Raw genomic sequence first — 6,471 nt, forward strand, 5'->3', positions numbered from 1 at the left:
AGATTATAATATACATAAACTGTTATCATGGGCACCAGACTAGTTTGTGTTTATGCATTTGTGTGTTTGTTATGCATTGATGTGTTTGCGTGTATGTAGGTGTGTATTATTTAAAGCCTAATACGTAGTATTTTCAGGCCTTTAACTCCGATGTATTTGTGTTTTGTACTCTTCCCATCAGTGGAATATATTCTATTATCCCCCCCCCCCCTATCGAGGACATAATAATGACAATAATAATAATAATGATAATAATAATGATAATAATAATAATAATAATAATAATAATAATATAATAATAATAATAATAGTAAATAATGATAATAATGATGATGATATAATGATGATGATGATGAATGATGATGATGATGATAATAATAATAATAACAGCGATTATACAACAATGCACTCACGCTTTCTAGGCCGCGTAATCTAATATGAAAACATCCCTGGTTCTGTAGGGAAACAGCGCGAGATAAAATGGTGACCTGAGGAAGGAGTAGATCGATCAGATTTTCTTTTTGCTTTTATTTTTAAATTTTTTTTATCTAGTTGGTTGAGGTTTTGTTGTTTGTTTTTTTGGTGGGGGGGGGGGGGGGGGGGGGGGAGGGTGGGGGGGTTATTTTTAAAAAAATATTTGTTATTGTTTTCTGTTTTAATTTTCTTCTATGGTTTGTTTGTGTTCTGTGTATTTTACTACACATTCTCCTCCTCTTGTGTTTGAATATAATTTTATGGCATATCCTCTAAGTAGGACACAGACACTCACTGGTTTTTAAAATTCGAAAGATTTTTTTTAAAATTTAAAATCATGCTGCTTGCTTGAAGTTAGTAAGATTTGTAAAACAAAAATAACTAAAAATCTGCAATGGGGTAGAAATTGAGCTTCGTTTTGATCGATAAAGTCTATCGAAGGGTGCGGACGTTTCCAATTTTTCCTTTATCAACAGACCATCTAGACAAATACGAGTAGGATGAGTGTTAATTAATAGCTGTTTTAATTCATTCAAATTTATGTCTTGTTCATGGTCATGACTTTTGATAAAGAGGACATCATTATCATCATCATCACCACCATCATCATCATCATCATCATCATCATCATCATCATCATCATCATCATCATCATCATCATCATCATCATCATCATCATCACCACCCACCACCACCACCACCACCACCACAACCACCACCACCATCACCACCATTTTACCACTACTAATACTTTTTTTAAAAATCTCCTTTCCACAGGGTGTGTGTGTGAACATTCCCCATCAATATCTGGTCGCACCAATATCGGATTACATAACACCCTGACGGATTACACTCACAGTCGCAGTTCGAATTGGAATTGTCAAGTAATTAAAATTTACATCAGTGAATACTCCTCCACCCAGCCCATCATCTTAAGCCCACGAGATTGATCTTATCGCTTGGAGTCCACCATCACTCACCAAAATCTCGAATCGGAAGGACTTGGCTGGAATTCATTCATTTTCACATTCCATTTAAGGACACGGACGATAGTATTATAATAATAATAATATCGGAATAAAATTCTTATTTTTAGTATCAGTATTCTCAAGATTGTGGATAATACCTTCGTTACAGAAGTGGTTGTGTATTGGATGAATGTAACAAGACTCGAGTATCACGGATGTAAATCTAAGCCTGAGATTAATGTAATTCCAACGTATGGTGAGTACTCATCTTGAGTTGCTTTTATTATCCATTGCATGCTCGTAGATCACATTGGTGTTACTCGACTTGTCACTCTTGTGTACTCTCTCTCTCTCTCTCTCTCTCTCTCTCTCTCTCTCTCTCTATCTATCTATCTATCTATCTATCTAACCCTCTCTTTCTTTCTTTGTGTCTCCCCCACCCCCCTCTCTCTCTCTTCTCTCTCTCTCTCTCTCTCTCTCTCTCTCTCTCTTCATTCTTCCCCTTTCTCTTTCTCACTCCTTTCTTTCCATTCCCCCCCCTCTCTCTCTCTGTCTCTCTCTCTTCTCTCTCTCTCTCTCTCTCTCTCCTCTCTCTCTTCTTCCTCTCTTTTCCCTTCCTCCCTCTCTCGTGTTCTCTCTCACTCTCTTTTCTCTTTCTACATTCTCTCTCTCTCTCTTTCTCTCTCTCTCTCTCTCTCTCTCTCTCTCTCTCTCTCTCTCTCCTCTCTCCACCCAGTCCTCACCCTTTTACTATGCTCCCTCTCTCTTTCTCTGTCTCTCTTTCTATCTCTCTCTCTCTTTCTCTCTCTCTCTCTCTCTCTCTCTCTATCTATCTATCTATCTATCTATCTCTCCCTCTGTCCATCTCTCTCTCTCGTCTGTAAGCATTCCATTTCCAGACCCAATCTGTATTCACCCTCCACCGACACTTACAAGTTGACTGTGCACCTTGACTACAATATACCACGAGTTGTAATTGATTTTTCTACCATGTATTTACATAGGAGGGAGTCGCATTTCCAAGTGTTATCCCCAAGGGCATTGAGTATGTAAAATGTCTTCTACAAAAACGTTTTCCATTCCTCTATTCTCTTTTCACTCCATTGCTTTCTCTCTCTCTCTCTCTCTCTCTCTCTCTCTCTCTCTCTCTCTCTCTCTCTCTCTCTCTCTCTCTCTCTCTCTCTCTCTCTCTCTACCTCTCTCTCTCTCTCACGTTTTGTTTTTCTCTCCATCTACATCTCTTTATATTTATACACACACACACACACACACACACACACACACACACTTCCCCATTCTCACCCTACCACCCCCACCCCCACACCCCCCCCCCCCTCCTCCCCCCGCCCGTCCGTCTCCCTTTGTTGAACCATTCCTGTCTCTTCTACTGTTTGAAATGCCATTGATTTGTTTGCACCGAATTAATTCTCTACTTATTCCCCCCCCCCCCCCCCCCCCTTACCGTTCTCTATCCGTCCTCCTCAAACACACACCACGACACGAGCCACCACCCCATAGCAGCAGCAGCAGCAGTAGATCTAGTCATTAATTGCTTCGTGCTCGGGAATCGGGCCTTTCATCTTATTGTTTATCCAGTCTAAACCCCAATTTGTGAAGTAGACCACGGAGATCGAAGCCAGATTTGGGCTTTCTACTGAAACCGATGGAAGCAACTTTTAGCTCACCCACACACTTTTTTTTTTTTTTGCTCATCGTTTTTATGCTGAATGTCGATAAATTGAGTGCTACCCTTTTTTCTGTGTGAAAAGTATAAATTATCGACGAAAAGATAGATTTAAAAAGAAAATCTGACCCCTCTGAAGAGGTAGTTTTATTATTTTATTTCGGTCTTTTTATTCCTAATTGGTATGTAATCCTGTGTCAAGATATGTCCAAAGAACCGTCTCTCTCTCTCTCTCTCTCTCTCTCTCTCTCTCTCTCTCTCTCTCTCTCTCTCCTCTCTCCCTCTCTCTCTCTCTCTCTCTCTCTCTCTCGGTCTGCTTATATGTATATATATATATATATATAATATATATATACATCCCTCTCTTCCCCGTCTCTCTTTATCTCTCTCTCTCTTTCTCGAGCTCTCTCTATACACACACAACACACACACACACACACACACACTGTTTGTACAATGAGAGTTTTAGACTATAATTAAGGGTAGGGTAAAGGACGCCATGCTTGGATTAAAAAAAAAATATAGCTAGCATATTTATAATAGGCACTTCAGAGACTGATATCCTGTACATACAGTTCGGCATCCGTCGAGAAAATAGGAAACAGCACACACGGTGTAAGTCCTAGATTATAGTTTCTAATCTCAATAACTGCAGCTTCCTTTACTTTTTCTTCCTGTGCGCTTTTAAAAAGTAAAATATTAATTTGGCACTGTTTTGCACCAATAAGTAGCATGCCTGGCACGGATCACGGGCTTATTCTCATGACACTTGATCGGGTTTTCCAATACTGAGTTAAACATAAAAAAAAAAAAGAAAAGGAAAAAGAAAATACATAAAGGTTTACTTTCCCCACACACACAGCCTCTTGTTTACTCTAAATCCCACACCACGTGATCATCACTCGCTCTCAGAACAGCTCCGGAGAAGCGAGTGTACTTTGTGATGGAGCGTATTCATTCTTCAAACTTTGCATTTTCTTGTAAACTAATAATAACCCTGTTCGATTGGTCTACTGAATATATTTGCTTCAATTATATTTGATGTTCTCAAGTTTCGCTGACTGTACCATCACTGTGCAATGTCGTTTGAAATCAATCGTCTAATTTGAACGAATTGATTTATGCGGCCCGATCCTTTATTTTAATGTTGATTTAATTAAGTGCGACTAGTTGCTAGAGCTCGTGTACTAATTAATATTCCAATTGAACTCTCCAGCGTAAATATGTTTATAAATTTGATCGAACTCTGTCACCCTGTGTTTCAATTATATACCGATATAAAGTAAAGATAAGCATTCTAATTAAGTTGAAGATACAAATATTCTTTAGATAACAGAAAGAAAGTTATGACGTGAGTAAATTGCATGTTGCATGCACCGTGGTTGAATTGGCAGGTAATGAATGACGCTTCCGTCCTTACTGGCTTAACCTTTGGTTTGCCTTCTAGGAGCTTAACGGCCATTTCGACACTTTTGGGTCATATCATCAACGCAGGGAATTAAAAAAAAAAAATTGTGGTCAAAAGACATATTATTTGCGCTTTAGGCCAGCCCCCCCCCCCCCCCTCCCTTCTCCCTCAAACAGAAAAAAATGTAAACAAGTAAGACTGTTTATAATATGAAAATGAGCAGAGCTGATTCAGATGTATTCTGTCAAAACTATGAGGAAAAACGTTATTATTTAGAGTTTTGTCCGGAACACTCGTCCTTCAAATATCGATCGATTGGAATAACCTTCGTCATTCCAAAAACGTTCAATTTCGACAAGATTTTGACGTCTTTATCTACCAAAACGCATGTAGGGATATGTAGATATAACTTTACATAATATTCTTATGTTTCTTTACATTTATGTATTTTTCATCAATTGAATACGATATTTTCCCTCAACCCTTATTACTCACTCACTAAATTTTTGCCGACTTCATCTGCCTAAAGACATCTGGAGTTAATTCGATTTTACTTTACATGTTTTTGTGTCTCTACATTTATATAGTGTTTCATCAATTTCACAGGATATTCTCCCTCTATCCTTCTTGCTCACTGCCTAAGATTTAATGAATTTATCTGCCGAAAAACATCTGGGGTTAATACGATATCACTATATTCTTATGTTTCTATAGATAGTTCGAAGATGACGTCACTCAGGTCTTTGTTATTGTTTTTTTTTTTGTCATCCGCGTTTATGAGTAATGCTCACTGAACTGTATAAACCCGACTATAAACGTTCATGAATACACACAGTTATGTGTGATGGTCCGTTATACTTCCGGATGGCAATGTTATGAGCTTCTTAGCCAAGCGCATACTATCTATATAATATATTTATTTATTGTTTCACCAATTTAATACAACACTGTTTTTTCATCTATCCTTCTCGCTTGTTGTTGCTCCGGAAGATCAAGTAAAAAGTACGGATGCCATTGGGCCAATGTAAATAAAACCAAACACTGGTTTATCTCATTGTTTATCGTGTATTTGGTTACCTGTATTAAAGAAAAGCTCGCAAGTTTTACCACATAGCCGCACAAAAAGGGGCGGAATGGGAGGGGGGAGGAAGGGGAAATCCCAACAATCATACAATTTATTTATAACCTCAAGGCTCAGAGGTCTTGATTTATATCCCAGATGTCTACTGACATCCCATTGAGATGCGGAATCCGAAAGAGAATTTCTTTGAAGCCAATACAGTAGTGATAAAAAGCAATAAGAATAATGAAAAAGAATCGAGGCCGATAACATGCTGCGCAGGTGATAGAGGCTATCTAGGTTGAATTTACAAACGCAAGATGAAGTGTTAAAAATACATTTTTCCCTTCCTTGAACAAAGAATCAACTGTTTCGTTTATCCCACTGTAAACATGGCCTGTTAAAAAAAAAAACCAAAACAACAACAACAAAAAAGGGCATTTTATATATTTACCATGCATAATGCGCTTCACAATATAGAGTGCTTATCCCCAGCTCTGTTATATTTCTTTTCCATACAGTTTTTTTTTTATATGCATATGCATCCATTTTTGTAGAAGACCTATAAGAAGGCTAAGTTTGGTGAGACTTTTCACCTGAGTCGAATGTGGCAATGTGTGGCTAATGCCTTACCCAAAGACATATAGTTTTGCTAGCATTGACATCCCAAAATTTTTTTTTTTTTTAAATGCCAATTTGATGGCAATGACCAAGCACGTATGTAGCAAGTGTCAAGAGGTAATCCCAGAGGCCATTGCCCCGTGGCATCGCGTTGAGTGAGTTATTTTATCCTGTCCAGCTTGCTATGCTATCCACAAGTCCAGTCCGTTTCTTTTATTGGATTGCCGACGTAAACCCATTTTGGTGTCTTCCCTTC

At 38.3% G+C, this 6,471-nt stretch overlaps 1 protein-coding gene across 9 annotated transcripts in view; it reads left to right on the forward strand.

The window, feature by feature from the left end:
* The first annotated feature begins 1,250 nt into the window (after window positions 1-1,250).
* The window catches only part of LOC144971474 (teneurin-m-like), a 258,476-nt gene continuing 253,255 nt past the window's right edge, over window positions 1,251-6,471 (forward strand). For all 9 annotated transcript variants that reach the window (XM_078912418.1, XM_078912420.1, XM_078912419.1 and 6 more), the window contains exon 1: window positions 1,251-1,698. The gene's annotated coding sequence lies outside the window, so the exon portion shown is untranslated. The remainder of the gene's footprint in view (window positions 1,699-6,471) is intronic.

The sequence above is a fragment of the Berghia stephanieae genome, chromosome 4, assembly GCF_034508935.2.
Source record: "Berghia stephanieae isolate SIO BIC M18660-M18661 chromosome 4, UCSD_Bste_1.3, whole genome shotgun sequence".
In the NCBI taxonomy this organism is placed as follows: Eukaryota; Metazoa; Mollusca; class Gastropoda; order Nudibranchia; family Aeolidiidae; genus Berghia; species Berghia stephanieae.